A 17,042-nucleotide genomic window follows, 5' to 3' on the forward strand; every position below is an offset into this window, starting at 1 on the left:
TTTATTTATTTGAGAGAGAGAGAGGGAGAGAAAGAGATAGAGAGAAAGCATGAGTGGGGATGGGAGCAGAAGGAGAAGGAGAAGCAGACTCTGCTGAGTGTGGAGCCTAAAGCAGGGGTTATGGCCTGAAGAGAAAGTGGATGCTTAACTGAGTGAGCCACACAGGTGTCCTGACAATTTCTGATGGAAATGACATACATTACCCTCTTTCCTTTCCCCTCTTTATAGCTTGATTAGATTGGATGGACCCTGCTTGGAAAAACTCTGGCTTGGCCAAAAAAGGGTGTATGCTCTAAAGCAGAGGGGATGTTCCTGAAAACACTAATTTCACATCCAAATTGGTAATTCTCTGTGGCTTCCAGCATCCTGGGTTGTTGTTGATAAACGCAAAATTGCTAGGCATTTGCCCAGGAAACCCCCTTAAAGAATTGTGCACAACGAGCCAAGGAGTGTGAACAGATGAGAGAAGGCTGAGCCCACGGGAATGAGGAGATGGTCTGGGTACCACTCAGCTCACCTCATCACCCACTCAGGAGCATTCATCATGCTGGCCTGTGACGTGAAGACACAGCTGTCCCCAGGAAAATGTGCTCTTTTGACACATTTTTATGGAGTGATGATTATGTGACAGTCACTGCATGCAGTGGTTGGGGACACCACAGTGATTCAGACAAAAACATTTCTCTCTCAGAGCTTAGAGTCTAGTGAGAGATGCAGGTAAGTAACTCTGATGTGCTTTGAGAATGTTGTATGAGGGAGGTGGGAGACATGGCAGCGGGGACACTTAGAACTGAAGCTTGAGAGGAACAGGAGTAGCTGAGGGAAGGAAAGAGCTGCAGACATGCAAAGAAGGTCACATCGTTCCACTTTTCTGGAGCATCAGGAATGAGAGGTGAGGGGTGCCTCAGTCGGTTAAGCATCCAACCTTGATCTCAGCTCAGGTCTTAATGTCAGGGTCATGAGTTCAAGCCCTGTGTTAGGCTTCATGCTGGGTGTGGCGTCTACTTGAAAGAAAAAATGGAAGTGAACAGTGAGAAATATTACTAGAAAGGCAGGCAGGAGTCCCCAGAAGGAGTCTGTCAGCCAGAGTCAGAATAAGCCTTGATCCTGAGGACCCTGGGGACCATCAGAGGATTTAATGCAGGAAAGTAACCTGATTAGATTTTCATCTTAGAAAGAAAGTAAGAAGGAAAGAAAGGAAAAAAGAAAGAAAGAAAGAAAAAGAAAAGGAAAGAAAAAACAAAACTGCTGTCTGGGGATTCTGGTAGGAGGGAGAGAGGGGTTCGGGGAATGTTGGGCAGCTGAAGCAGATGGCGCAGTGGAGATGGGAAGGGTGAGGATTTGAGTTGCTCTGAAGGAGAATTAAAAGGAATTGGTATTGAATGTGGATTTTGATGAACAGAAAAGATGTAGAATGATGTGCAGTGTCCTGGTTTGAACATCAGGCAGATGATAGAAGGGGAAAGCTGTTAAGATACCAGAGGGTGGAGAATGTGACCACTCTAGGGAGGCCTCAGAATGACCAGTGGGCCTCTTTGCCTTGGCTTGGGTCCCCTTTGTTAACAGGGAGTGGAGTCTTCAAGGACCTACTCTCATGACAGCTTCTCCGTTAGCTCTTGCTTGGACCTCTCAGGCAGACTTTGTCAGAGCTGGTGCTCAAATGTGATTTGCTCATGGATGCTCAGCCCCTCCTCTTTGCTCTGCCTTCAGCTTGCCCCTTTTTACAATTTAGGAGCCACATCAGTTCCAAATCTCCAGGAGATGGAGAGTGACATTTCCTCCTGAACAACTACATAATTGTCATCAGTAAAAAAGAGGCTTTAACACCATTTCTGTCACTCACTGGATGACCTTGACCAAGTTGCTTCACCTCTCTGGGATTCAGCTGACCTGTGTATAAAAGGAACATGGTGGAGAGCAACACGTTAGGTGATTTTCCAAGAAAACCTCCAAAGAATCCCAGTATGTAAAAAGATGTAAGTGGAGCAGCTCTGGTCAAATGTAGGGAAAGATGGGAGAGGGATCACCTAGAGTCTCAAATTACCACTCACCTGTTCCCTTGCCCCACCAGCGCCCTTGAAACTGCAGAGTTTCTAGATACCTCAGGGTACCATGGAACGTAATTCAAAAATCTTTATCAGGTATGCCTTCTTCATTTTATAAACAGAAGGGCAAGGGGCTTGTTCAAGGTCATTCAAGAAGTCAGCGGTCATGATGGAATTAGGACCCAGGTCCCCTGACCTCTAGTTCAGTGCTCTTTCCCCTCATCGTTTTGCCCCAATCCTGTTGTGACCACTTTTTGTTTATTGAGTAGGAAACACCCTACCAGCCCAAACATGAGCTCTGCCCTCTGGGAATGGGAACAGCAGCCCACACACAAATCATTGCCACTGCCCGTGCAAGGGCACCCATACAGAGTTGCCAGCAATATGATCCCGACTCTCACAGGTTCTTTGGGTTTATAACGGAGTATGAGGTTTCTGAAGTCCCTAAAGCCTTTGAAAGAGATCTGTCAGGGATTTGGATGAGCCATCAGCTGAGTCCTGACCAATTTCAGCATTTGATCTCTGCACCAGCAAAGCACTGAGTTATGCACAGTCCTGTATTCTTAAAGCCCAGTTCTTTCATGAGTATTGGTCATCTCTCTCCAACTAGAGGCTCTATTCCATTAGAAGACAGTTCCTCCATGCCTCGGTTGGTGTTGGGTATGCAGCTGGTGCTTGGATAATAGTGCTGAGTCAATCAGGTGTCTTCTCAAGGCCGTTGGACCTATTTCTTTTTTTTTTTTTTAAGTAATCTCTCCACCCAACATGAGGCTTGAACTCACAACCGTGAGATCAGAAATCATGTGCTTCACCAACTGAGCCAGCCTGGTGCCCCACTGGACCTATTTCTGTTCACAAAATGGGAAGAGGAACAGCATCAGAAGTGAGTTCTGGAGGCAGGCAAACCTCTGAACCTATCAGAAAGGACATGGCGCCCCTTTACTCAGCAGGGCATAAGCGAGAAGGAACTAAGCTGGTGGCCAGTGAGAGCACAGTACAAATGGCAGCTACTAGTTTGGAGTGTTTCCTGTGTGATAGGTACCTGCTGAAAACTGGGGATGTATGACCTCCAGCAGTGCTAACAACAACCTTGAATGGACTCCCTCTTCATTAGGGAGCTGAGGCTCAGAGAGAGAAAGTCACTTAGAGGAGGCTTTGGAACTACCAATAGAACCCAACTCTAGCTGACTCCAAAGCCCAAGGTCATAATCTCCAGATCAAGATGACCAAGGGCAGTAGAGTGAACTTTGAAAGATCCCGTGGGTAGCGTGAAGAGCTTTTGTATTACACACTTTGATATCCCTCTGCTTGGTCTTTGTCCTTCTGCCCACCTTGCTGCCTTCCTACAGCCTGCCAAAGAATTTAGACAGGACACCGGATGAAAACAGCTAGAGAATGTGGAGCCAGAAAGTTTGTAAACCAGACATATTAACATGGTCCTCTGGGGACGGAGGAGGAGGGGCGCTGGCTGAGACATCAACGTGGTCAGAGATGGGGTAATGAATACAGAAAATCTGCAAAGTTTATCCCAAAGGTCTTTAAATCGGGAACATTGTGATCCTACCAAGCAGTCCCTCAGAGGCAGACATAAGAACTAAAGCTTTTCCAAAGTCCACTGGAGCCCTGAGAGGGTAGCGGGTAGTTACTCAGTGATCTCAGAGTCAGACAGCCCTGGGTTTCAATCCCAGATCCAATCCAGATCCTTCACTTAATAGCTGAGGGATTTGGGGCAAGTTTCTTATGCCTTTAAACTTCAGCTTGCCTGCTGTATCTTGGGAATAATAATACATACTTCAGAGGGTTGCAAAAATTAAATGAGATTCCCGTTGAGTGCTTGGCATAGCATCTGACATATTGTAAGCATTCAAAAAAGAGTTATCACTATTGTGATTACTTATTAATATTCTCCACGTTCAGCTTCTCATCAAGTTCAATATAATTCTTTTGATAGCTGAAGTGACTAAAACTTCAAGTTCAGTCACACCCGTTGGTGTCACACACCCAAGCCAGTCCTTGGCTCAGACTCCAAGGCACGGATCAGCTCTTGCCCTCTGATTCACAGCCCCTCTGCATTGTTTGAACATCTGGAGGCCAACTTGAAGCCCCCTGGTAGAAAAAGATCCTGATGAGACTCTTCTCAAGGATTGCCTGGGGGCCTGGGTGTGGAGCCTGGGTGGCTCATTCGGTTAAGCATCTGCCTTCAGCTCAGGTTGTGATCCCAGGGTCCTGGGATTGAGCTGGGATTGAGTCCTGCATGGGTGAGCTGTGAGCAAGGAGCCTGCTTCTCCCTCTGCCCTTTCCCCTACTCATGCTCATGCTTGCGTGCGTGCTCTCTCTCTCTTTCTCTCTTTCTCTGTTGCTCTCTGTCTCTCTCTCTCTCTCTTGCTCTCTGTCTCTCTCTCAAACAAATAAATATAATCTTAAAAAAAAAAAGAAAGAGGAAGAAGAATAGACTAGGTGGCAGCTCAGAAGGAAACTTGTTCAGATCCAGAATCCTTAACCTTCTTGAAAATTATTGAAGTTGCCAGGATATCCAAAACCATGAAATCTTATAGCCTTCCCATGATTATGTGGACTCAAAATATTAGAGCTAGACTGTTCTCCGGGAACTTAGAAGTCAAAGGCTCCCATCTCTTTATGTTCTAGATCAGAACACTGAGTCTTAGAGAGAAGATGAAACTTTGGCTGGAACCACAGGTTATCGGAACTGCGAGGCGACAAGCAGCACATGCAGGGCTGAGAATGAGACGAAGGCCAGAGTTTCTCTGGGTGGGGTGATCTCTGGACACCTCCAGGCCCCCAGGCCCGTGGCATTCTCATGACAGTTCAGGAAATCTCCGGGCTCTCTCAGTGTCTTTCCATCTCTGTCAAGTCTCTTGGTGGACCCATCTCTCTGGCATGCCTGGTTGTGTAACTGGTTCTGGCAGGGATTCACAGGCAGAATAAAGTGAGCCACTTTTCTGTCTTCTTGTGCTTGTTGGGCTCAGTGTCCCTGGAAAAGTTAAGCAGCTTCCTCAGGTAAAAAAACAAGGGTGCTTTCTTCCTACGGCAGTTCTCATGATTCTGGCAGTGGTATGCAGTAGGGAGAGGCTAAAGAAATAAAATTAATGAGAATGAGGAATGAGAAAACAGGGACCCAAACCAAGGAGCTGGGGATAGGTCTGTGAGGAAAGAAGGAATAGAGGCAAGGACCCCATCTGCTTTGCCCACTCTGGTGTCTACGGTGACCACATCTGATGCTCAGTAAAATTCATTTACTCATTTACTGAGTAAATGAATGGGTGAATGAATTGAGGTGAGGGGAGGAGACAGAGATATGCAGCCTGTCAGTTCGCTTGGAGAACCAGGCCAGGAAAGGTAATCTGTAAATGGGCCATTTAGGCATGTGCAAGAAAGATGCAAGAAACTGATGTCCACAGAGCCTCTGAAGAGTACCAGACCCTGAGCTTGACCTTTCCATGTAGCATAGCCATTCTAGGCTTAGAATCCTCATCACCACTCATGACACAGGCACGGCCCTTTCAGAGTCAGGAGTACCGAGACTCAGAGCAACTTCTGGGTTTGGGCGGTAGGAAAGCCTTCTTGGCTAGAGTCCACACTGATGAACTCTTCTCTAGATATCTTGTGTGACTGATTAAACTCCATTTGCCCTCAGCACTCGATAGAGGCATCATTGCCCTTCCTGTTCTGCTCCACGCCGTGGGAGGCTGACCTCTTCGCACGACGTCATCCAGACTCCTCTGCCCTGGCCTTCTCTTTGGGTTTAACCCATGGAGACACTGACTAGAGATTAGGCAGCGGGAAAAGAGAGAGAGAAGTGGGAACGTTTATTGCCTTGCTCTATCTCTGCCTTGCAATCCTCTCTGGCTATAGCTCTTGCCAGACAGTCTCCCTCTGGTCCTCCAGGCTCTGCCTAGGCTCTGGCAACAGCATTCTCTCCCCAAGTCCTCATGGTGTATCACCACTTCCCCATCGTCACTAAGCCCTGGGTCCTTCACTACTGGTTTTTTTTGTTTTGTTTTGTTTCTTTGTTTTTGCTTCCCTTTTCTTCTTCTCTGTTTCATCTCTAATTTCTGTTAAAAAAAACTTAGAATATAATTGTTCTAACACATCTTACTGCCTAAGGACCAACACAAGGAAAGAGATAAAGCCCATGAGGACTTTCTGAGTTGTTCATCAACTGGTGGCCCGTCCTTAGTCCAACAGACAGAAGGACAGAGTGCCGACATTTACGACTGTGGCATGACTCCTGGTCAATTACTATTTCTTCATGGTGCATAGTGCATTGGTATATTCAAGGCATATACTAATATACCTTTTCTTCCCTGTTCACTCCCACCTTTACATTTAATTCATTAGTGTTGTCAAAAGCATTTTTGTAAAGTACTTAAATTTAGAGTCTCCCAGAGCGGGTCTCTTTCTCTTGGACAGTGGTTCTCCACTGGGGATGATTTTTGTTCCCCTCCCCTGCCCGGGGACATTTGTCAATGTCTATAGCATTTTGTGTTGTCATGATGGAGGAGAGATCTATCAGCACCTACTGGGCAGAAGCCAGGGATGCTGTTAAATGTGCCACGAAGCACAGGACAGTCCCCACCACAAAGAATTATCTGATCCAAATGTCAATAGAGCTGCTCTTGAGAAACCCTGCTCAAGGAGTTTATGATGATGACATCAGGGCTGGCCTGTTCTACATCCAATGAAAACAGTATTGCAGATTTCTATTTAAGGCATTATTGTTGGTTGTTTTTTTTTTTCTTCATTCAAATGTGTTTTAAAATATTTAGAAGAAAAGAGACATAGGAGCACACTTGTGGTATGGGTTATGTTTTGAAATACATAGTTTAGAAGAGATTATTTTCCATAGTGATCAAGCTTTCATCACAAAGGAGGGACAACTGAAGAATTTAGAACATCATTGCCAGGTAAATATTTTCCTGACTCCAAAGAGATGTTATGAGCTTACTCACGGATGGGATCGTTCAGGTGAGCAGCTATTTTTCCTTCATTTTTCTGATTCTGATCTGGAGGTGGATGCAGCAGCCACTGACGCAGAATCAAGTGTTTTGAGTCCCTTCCCCGTTATTAATAGGACACTAGCCTATTCCCCAGAGGGGCCTGGACTGTGGGGTGAGACAGATCAAGGCCTGGACTGGCTGGTGGCTGAAGTGTGTAGCTCTGGAGTCAGGGGCCCCCTGCCAGGGTCTGTCTGAGGTCTAGACCCAGGAGAGCCTGGCTGGGTATTTCTGTGGCCAGTAGCACGAACTGTAATGGCGGCAAGTGAATATCTTGTCTCCATTGTGTGGACCAAGGGACTCAGGCTCGGGGAATTTACATAATGTACCTAACAGCACACAGTTGGTAAGGATTGAAGCCAGGCTCTGAGCCCCATCTCTCTTCTAGACTTGGGCACTTTTGGACGGACTTTGTATGTTGGAAAGAGGACCGAGGAGAAGTAAAAAATGACACCCTGTTTTCTGTAGCTTTGGTCAAGTGTTTAATACCTCCAGACCTCAGTTTTCTCTTCTGTAAGTTGGGAGAGCAATAATATCTGGTGTGTCCACAGCCTCTTGCAATTTCCATAATCTTGCTGCATCTAGACCTCTCTCACCAGGCTTTTGAGAATTCCAGTCTCTCCTGTCCATGTGGGCGAGGAGTGGCTGTGGGAGGAAAAAAGGCCATGGAAAGTTCCAGGGATTGGGATGATGACATGATCTGGGGACTGTTTTCAGCCCACCATACCACTCCATTATACACACGGGAAAACTGAGGCTCTGCAAGTTGAAGCAGCTTGCCCGACATTATAGAGAGAACCAAGGCAGAGGCATGTTTCCAAACACCGGGGTCTGAACTCAATCCATGGCTCCTTCCAGTCCAGCAAGCTGTGCCCCAGACAAAAGCAGGATGAGAGAAGAGACCTGCTGAGGAGAATGCCCTCCACGAGAGGCTCCCCTTCGAAGAGGATGAGCACAGCAGCTCCACGAGGACAGTGTGGTGGGAGAGACCCGCTGTCCTCAATTTGGAGGAGACCAGAGGCATGTGCTTGTGGGCAGGCAGATTCCTAGAAGCAAGGAATCTGATATGAGCCTCAGATCCAGAGAAACTATATTGACTGGAAAACGTCTCGAGTGCAAAGGGCCGTGGCTGCTGGAGGAAGTCTGTGGTGATTCTGCTCAGCAGGTCGAGGCTGGGCATGGTGTTTATTCTCTCCAGGAATGAAGCTGTGGTCACGGAAGAACTTGCCACGTCTTGTTCAAAGAGGCACTGGGAGGCAGTCAGACTCCCTGAGAATGGCAGCCTCGGCTGCGGTTTGGCCCCGGATGTGGGAAGAGAGGATGGGGTCGGGCCTCTGGCAGGTGCTTTTCTGTCTGAGGAAGCAGATGCTTGCTACAAGCACAAGAAGGGAAGGGGACCAGCTCACGCTGCTTTGCCGGGGATTCTCCTCATTCTGCCTCCACGAAATCCCTTAGTCCTGGGCGAACAGAGACAGCTGGTCCCCCATGCTGTAGCAGTTGTTTGAGTCTCACCGGTGCCCCTCAAGGTGTTTCAGGCAGCAAGACTCAGGCCACAGCTCTGTCTCCTCTGGGAAGGAAGAGGGCCTGTCTCTGCAGATCGCCCCCCATACAGGCAATATAAATAGAGGCATTTGCTAGATCTGAGCTGGGCTGCTCTAACAGAGACTCCAAACAACAATGGCTCTAACATAATGGAACGTTATTCTTCTCTTCTACTTCCTAGCTTGGGCTCACACAGCGCAGAGCCCGTGGGCAGCTCCATAGAGTGGCGGGATCCGGGTTTCTTCTGTTTTGTGGCTCCATCCTCACTATGGTGTTGCCCTTGTTCCCAGGAGCCACCAGGTTCATGTCCCTCACTGTGCCCTGTGTCCTCACTGTGAAGCTTCTCAGCTGTCCCATCTGCCGTGTAAACAATTCCTATACTGCCAAGCTGGCTCAGTGTCGAGAGAGGTTCCCTTTCTCTCGATTGGGTGCGGACTGATACAGTCTGTGATCTGAAAATTTTAAGAACCACAGGGAGAATGGAAAAGGTGAAGCCATAGACACCCTGCCCCTTCCCCCCTCCCCCGCATTGCAGACATCTTGAGAAGGGAGACGAGATAGATGAGCAGAGACATTTAGTGCCTAGATCTGCGATGGGAGAAATGTCTGGCATGTGTTGTCAGTGAGTAGGGAGTTTGGCCTCATGAAGCTGCAGAGCTCCAACTTGGGTGGAGGCTCTATCCCTGGGCTCCTGAGTGGAGGATTCAAAGACAGGAGTGGACTCAACGAGAGTGGGCAGGACTACACAGGGGTGAGGAGGACCGGTGGAACTCAGTAGGCTGGCTGGAGGAAGCAGGAGTTGCTGCCAGGGCCGGGCAGTGGGGCACTCAGGAAAACTGGCCTGGATGTCTAGGACATGGGAAAGAAGGGGGAGGGCAGTAGAGTCAGTAAAGAGAGGCAACAAGAAACTCCTGGATAATGAGGTAGATCAGCGAGAGTCATCAATTATGGTCCTTGTTACAGGCTGAACTGTGTCCCTCAAATTCATTATACTGAAGCCCTATTACTTAGAATGTGATTGTATTTGGGAATAGGGTCTTTAAAAGAGGTAGTTAGGGTATGAGGTCATTTGGGTGGGCCCTGGTCCAGTCTGACCCGTATCCTCATAAGAAGAGGAAATTAAGACACAGGCATGCACAGAGGAAGACCACGTGCAGACATGGGCAGGTGGCAGCCATCTGCAAGCCTCAGAGGAATCCCAGTCTGTTGGCACCTCGATCTTGGACTTTCAGCCTCTGAAACTGCGAGACAATGCATTTCTGTTGGTTAAGCTACTCAGTTGGTGATTTTTGTTATAGGAGCCCTAGCAGACTAATACAGTCCCTTAGTTACCAAAGCATTTTGATCTTTCCCTGCAACCTTCTCTGGGAGCATTTTGCCTGATTCAACTTTTTTTTACTTCCTTTCCTCTTTTTTTTTCTTTTAAATATTAAGAAAATTAAAAAACACGTAAAAGTCTGAAGAATGCCAAATAATCATGCCCTCATTATGCAGATTAGCAACTGTAACATACATTTTTTCAAACATTTTTGATAAAATGATTAAAATGTTCTGATATGGTTCAAGTCTCTTTGCCAACAACCCTTTCCTCTTCTCTTGCTCCTCAGAGGAGATCACAATTAGGGGCCTGATGTGAATTCTTTCAATCCACGTGTCCAGGAAAAACATTTGGAATTGCTTTGTGCAGGTTTTGAGTTTTTTGCATTCAGGCTGCATTTCTTGGGAATCTTAGCTCCACTACTTCCTAACCTCGTGTTTAAGATTTCTCAATGTGTAGCAGGCAAAGCAATGCAAAAGAGTTCATGAGAGCTGGTAGAGGGACCAGCCAGACACAGCATAATATGGAATGGAATAGTAACAAAATTACTCCTTGTAAATTAAGTCCAAGAGAAATCTCAGGGTAGGGCTGAGTCTCTAATACTTGCTAATTTCCCTCTTTGGCAAGTTAGGGTACAGGCTCTAAGTGTTCAGCAAGCAAAGGTATCTGGCTAGATTTTCATACTGTTGTCATTTTCCATGAATTTATTTTTCTGATTGCCTTCTATTTAAGATGAGCAATATTGGTCTTCCATGTATGACAGTAAAATGAAGTTACCCTATAAAATAAAATTGGAAGTGTAAGAAAGTAGAGAGATTTAAATAAAAAAAATTAGGCCAATAGCAGTACTGATAGAATGTGACAACTGAAAATTGGTGTAACTGTTGATGAATAGAATTTTGGAAGAAGCTGGCTACCCCCATCGGACACACGAACAGTTCTGTGTATGGGACACTCTGACCACCCCCGGCACGATGGAATGTGTTCTATCCATTCTTTGTTGTGATCCCACAAAAACGCTGCAGAATAACCTTCACTCCTCTGAGGCCCAGCCCATATTTGAGCTTTCTGACTCCAGAACTCACATTTTAAAGCTGTGCCTTGTGGTCTTACCTTTGCCTGTAAAATAAGTCTTAAGACGGTCAACCTGATTGTTTTAAAGGGCCATCTGTGGTCAGGTGAGGATGTGAATGTGCTTTGCAAGCAGTGAAAGGCTGGCAGGGTCCTTCATGGGCGCGTGACTAGTGCAGAAGGACCCACACCTAGTTTGATGCCCTTGTGTCTACCATCTTGAGATTCTTAATACTGGCATCTTAGATTGTGTGTGCGGACTGAGGAGGAAGTCCAATGGGACAATGGAGCAGAAGGTCCGGAGCCTCTGGGGTCCACCTCTCACCGCCACTCTGGCATGAGGTGTCCATACTTTGCACACTGAGTCCTGTTTCCCGGGTCCCCACTGGCGTCCTCTCTCCAGCCCCCCACCATAACCGCCGCCGCCCTCTGCCCGGCCTGATGGTGGGCCATGTTCCACTGTTCATCCACCCCTGGCCTGGGCTTGGGCACAGGGACCGTAAGAGTCAGCGTTTGTCCCACAGTGTGTCACATGCCTTCCCAGGCTCTCCGTAGCACGGTCTGTTCACTGCCCACTTGCACATGGACCTCTCACCCAACCTCCAGTAGGGCCCCAGGGAACCCTGGCACCAAGCTCACAATCCCTGAGTGGCTCACCCAAAGAAGGGGAGATCGACTTTCGCACCCCCTGCTGGGCCCCACATTTTGTAAAAAATTTTGCTCTAGGTACCACAAATTATGTAGCAAGCCCCCAGTGAGTTCTTGAGGTGTGTTCCCCTGCAGGAAAGCCAAAATCCAAAGGGAAAACCCAGGAGGGAGGGAAAGTGTGGAGGGAAGCCTCAAGGGGCAGAAAATGCACATAGATAAGGCAGAGAGCAAATGAGACAGTGCCCCCCCCCCCACAGTGGAACTCCTTAGGACCTGCTTAGGTAGCTGTGACATGAGAGGGCTGGGCCCCAGGAGGGCTCCAGGGAACAAAATGGGAATCAATGCAGTGTCTCCCCTGATGGATCCGTAGGCCCTCAGCATTTTGCATGACACTTAAGAGCATCACAGCTTCCCCAGAAGCCCATGGATGGACCACAAGGAAAACCCACAAGGGTTTACAGTTCCTGGACCGGAAGTTCTCTTAAACTCCTCCAGCACCCAAACCCAGCAGTAAAGGGCAGCTGCAAAGAAGGCCAAGGGCGTGGGAGGCTGGCTGAAATGTTCAAACCCCAAATGGGACTGAAAGGGAAAACTTGAAAAATGCCCGCGAGACAGCCCTGGATAGGGGCAGAAGGTGTGAGGCTCCTGACAGCCTCCTGGGACACCCGGCAGGTCGTTTAAAAAAAGGGTGGGGGGGGTGGTGGAGAGAAACAAAGAGAGTTGCCACTCCTAGAGCAGAGACTTGATGGCTGAGCAGATAATGCCATGGATGAGGCTTCGGGAGACTTCAGGAAATGGGAGAATTCTGTGAGTTAGAGCTGACTCATGACATGTTTGCGCTAACGGGCCCCCGGGGAACTTACCTAAATTCCATGGCGGGAGTGACAGCAGCTCCCCGGTCTCTGATGGGCCACTGATTGATTTCAGGGGCCAGCTGGCCCCGGCTCTGGAAAGAAAGAGTGGGTAGACACTGTTTCCAAAGAAAGCAACTCGGGGGCCTTGGGGAAAAGTAAAGAGGGAGGAGGAGAGCAGGCATTTGAAGTGAGGACAGCAGTAAAACAATGCTTACAGTTCTGAAATGAAGACCAGGGTTTGGGGAAGAGCCAAAAAATGACCGTGGCAGGGTGGTGGGGAAGGGGGCGACCTGGAGAAGGACTGACCGAAAATGGCACTTTTTGATGTCCGTGAAATGTGAGAGATGGCTAGGTTTGTTGGCCTGAGAGGACATGCCTATTTGAGTCACACATTTCATAATTTCATTGCATGATTTGTTAAAAAAAAAAAAAATTCTTTTGGTAAAATTTGTAAAAGAAAGAAAAAAAAATTAACAGCATGCACAAAACCCAACCCAGTGTTATTCCTGGACACCTGGGTAAAGGAAAAAAAAAAAAAAGAAGGCTCTGCTTTGACCAGGCCGGCCGAACACATGGGTGGGATTTTTTTGTCCCAGAGCATAGGCCCCCTGAGAGCCAGAACCACAACTCAAAAATCTGCACTCTGCCACGTTTAACTCTGTGATTGCTGTTATTTCGGTCCTTCAAATTGCAGTTTGATTATTCATGAAAGGACAAGGTAATATTTGTCATGCCTCTGCACTGGGTGGTTTACAAGCTCTATGGAAAAAATGTGTGCATAATAGCTTTGTAAATAGTAAATTGCTTCAAATGTAAGACACTATTTCTCTGCTCACTTATTTGTTCATTACCAATCCAAGGACTCCCATTATCCCAGCTAAACAAAAAGCGTTTGCCCAAAGTTAAACAGTCAAAATGCTATAATAACTCAGCCTGCTTTGTCCTTCATTTTATTCCCATTGTCAGTGAAATCAGGGCTGGAATGGAGCTTTATCCCCTCATTCGTTCAATTCTTTCTCCCTTTGTGGGGCCCATCAATCATTCATTCTGCTGGAGGGCCAGACATCCCACAAGCCACCAGGGGATCAAATGCGAACTTTTCTGTCTCTAGAAGCTCATAGCCTCATGGGGGCTTTATGTCCCAACCATAGAAGGAGAAGGAACTTTACCCACTTCCCTTTACCTCCATTCACATAGGAACTCATCTATGTTTAGTACTTGACAAGCCAAAGCAGGTTCTAGAGATTAATTTAGCGTCTACCCTAGGCCACTGCTGGCTTTCCTCATTTTCATTTTCCTGAGACCCGGCTCAGTTTTCTGCTTACCGTGTAAATTAACCCCATCCTTGGAAAGACCACTTTCTCCCCACCACCCCCGTCAATTTGTCACAGCTATAGAATATGACACCCTCTCCTTGAGCTTCAAACTCCTTAAGGACAAAAGCTCCTTTCTCCCAAATCAACTTAGACTCTAAATCCCGGCTCAAAATACATCGTAGTGTTGGCCATCATCTCACAATCCACAGGAAGGATGCACGCACATTGCTGCTTAATCCTGCTCCTTCCTCTGGTGCTTTCCAAAGCCAGAGCTGGGAACATGGAGAGTTGAGTGATAACCATGGCCATGCCCTTTGGACATTGGTCACAGCCAGATGGGGAAGGTCACAGGGGTTGTAGGAAGTACTGTGAAGAAGTGGGCGAGTGAGAGCATCTGTCCTTGTGAGACATGAGAACTGTCCCATGCGATGGCACCATGGGCTTCGTATAAACACACACTGCAGAGCACGTAGGAGAAAATGCCTTTTTTTAAAAGATTTTATTTATTTATTTGGCAGAGAGAGATCACAAGTAGGCAGAGAGAGGGGGAAGCAGGATCTCTGCTGAGCAGAGAGCCTGATGCAGGGCTCGATCCCAGGACCCTGAGACCATGACGTGAGCTGAAGGCAGAGGCTTAGCTCACTGAGCCACCCCGGCGCCCCTGAGACAATTCTTAATCATCAAGTCTTGACACTTGTTCCAAGCTTGCAACTATTTGCTTTAAAAAAGAATGCATTTGTCACAGCTCCCATGCCTGGTCCCCCCCTTTCCCCCCAGCACACATCTCTTCTGACTCCTACTCAGTTCTGCTCTGCTCCCTAGCTTGTCCCTCCCCTCCCCAATCCCATGCAGGGATGTTTTGCCTTTTGCAAAAACTGTCCTGCATCTGGTACCTTTTCTAAGCATGCTCTGGCCCATCTCCACGACGGCTGACCCCAGCTTCTCTCAGATGCTCTTCTTCCCCTGATGACTCCAACTTCTCCTGAGACAGGGGCACAGCTGGCCTCTGGCTTCTGGCCCCTCTCTAGTTTCTGTTCTGTATTATCATTCTGCTGCCACGAGCTAAATGCTTTGCTCTTTGTTGTTGTTTATTGTGGTAAAGTACACGTAACATAAAGTTTACCATTTGCCTATTTTTTTTTTAATATTTTATTTATTTGACAGAGAGAAATCACAACTAGGCAGAGAGGCAGGCAGAGAGAGGAGGAAGCAGGCTCCCTGCTGAGCAGAGAGCCCGATGCGGGGCTCGATCCCAGGACCCTGGGATCATGACCTGAGCCGAAGGCAGAGGCTTTAACCCACTGAGCCACCCAGGTGCCCCATTTGCCTATTTTTTAATAATAACAATTGACATACAACATTATATTAGTTTCAGATATATGGTATAATGATTCAATATTTTTTAAAGACTTAATTTATTTAGTTGAGAGAGAGAGAGGTGGGAGCACAAGCAGGGGGGCTGGAGGCAGAGGGAGAGGGAGAAGCAGACTCCCCGCTGAGCAAGGAGTCTGATGCGGGACTCGATCCCAGAATCCTGGGATCATGACCCGAGATGAAGGTGGATGCTTAACTGACTGAGGCACCCAGGCGTCCCATGACTCGGTGTTTGTATATATTGAGGCATGATCGCCCCAATCCATCTGGTTAGCATCTGCCACCATACACGGTGACAAAAACTTTTCTTGTGAGGAGAGCTTTTAAGATCTCTGCCTATTTTTGACTGAGTTGTTTTTGTTGAGTTATAGTCCTTTTTATAAACTAGATAATGATTTTTATTAATAATTCCTATTTATTCCCAATACTTCATCATTTCTAATTAATTCCTTTCAATTTTGATGCAATCCAATTTGTCTAGTTTTTTTGTTTGCTGTGCTTTTAATATCAAATCCAAGAGATCGTCACCAAATCCAATATAGATTTTCTCTCTATTTTTTTCTAAGAGTTTTATAGGTTTAGCTCTTACTTTTAGGTCTTGAATTTATTTGTGTTCACATTCATATATGTTATTGTACAGTCAGGGTCCAACTTCATCCTTTCACGCGGATCTTTCAGAGAATAAGATTGTGTCTTCCTGTCAAGCGCTAACATGAAGTGCGGGAACTTGTGTCCAGTTTTCCCAGCACACTTCTTGAAAAGACTGGACTTTCCCCCATTGAATGGTCTTAGAACGCTTGCTGAAACCCAACTGTTGATACTAAATACCTCTTCTCTGGAAGTCTCGTCTCATCCACCTTTCCCTGGCGCTCTCATCGCATAACCAGCGACAATCCAGGGTGGCAGCTGGGGGTCCCGCTTCTGTTCGGAGGCTCCTCCTGTTTTGCTACCGATTACTCCGGTCGGGATGCCTTTGCCCATGCAGAGGACACAGTCACCTCAGACAATGCCTTCCCGCAAAACCAAAAGGCGGGCCCCCGAGGATCCCAGACATTACATTGCAAATAGCCTTTCAACTTGGGTTAAGTGTTGCTCACGTGACTACACGTCACAGAGACCACAGGTGGGAGACCGACGGGGGCAACCAGGACTGAGGTTCCCCACCCTCAGCATGCAGACCCATTTGGTGTATCATTTCCAAGCATGTCCTCTGTGGTAACTCCTCACTCTGTCTCCATCCCTAAGGACTCCCCACCCCTGGGTGAGGGGCAGATCTTTCAGAGAATAAGATTGTGTCTTCCCGTCATGCGCTAACATGAAGTGCAGGAACTTGTGGAGAAGGCGCACGGGCTTCTACGGTCCTGTGAAACTGAGCAGCTCAGCTTTCCAGACTCCTGGGCTTTAGACTTATTCTCAAAATTATGACCTTCAGGGGCGCCCGGGTGGCTCAGTGGGTTAAAGCCTCTGCCTTCAGCTCAGGTCATGATCTCAGGGATATCAGCCCCTGGGATAGAGCCCCACATCGTCTCTGCTTGGCAGGAACCCTGCTTCCCCCTCTCTCTCTGCCTGCCTCTCTGCCTACTTGTGATCTCTCTCTCTGTGTCAAATAAATAAATAAAATCTTAAAAAAATAATAAAATCTTTTAAAAAAAAAACCTCCCCCAAATCTAAGAGAAAACAGTTCTTCTTGCAAAGGCAGTTGTGAGATACATTCACAAGATCGTCTTTCCTACCAGACTGCTCCCACCCTCCTCCACGGAAGTGCTGGAGCTTCTGCTACCCTGACAGCAGACACACACTAGCTCCTTCTACTTAAGCCACAACTTTGCCCTATGGTCACTTCCAGGCACTCCCTCCAG

This window comes from Meles meles, chromosome 9, assembly GCF_922984935.1.
Source record: "Meles meles chromosome 9, mMelMel3.1 paternal haplotype, whole genome shotgun sequence".
NCBI lineage: Eukaryota > Metazoa > Chordata > Mammalia > Carnivora > Mustelidae > Meles > Meles meles.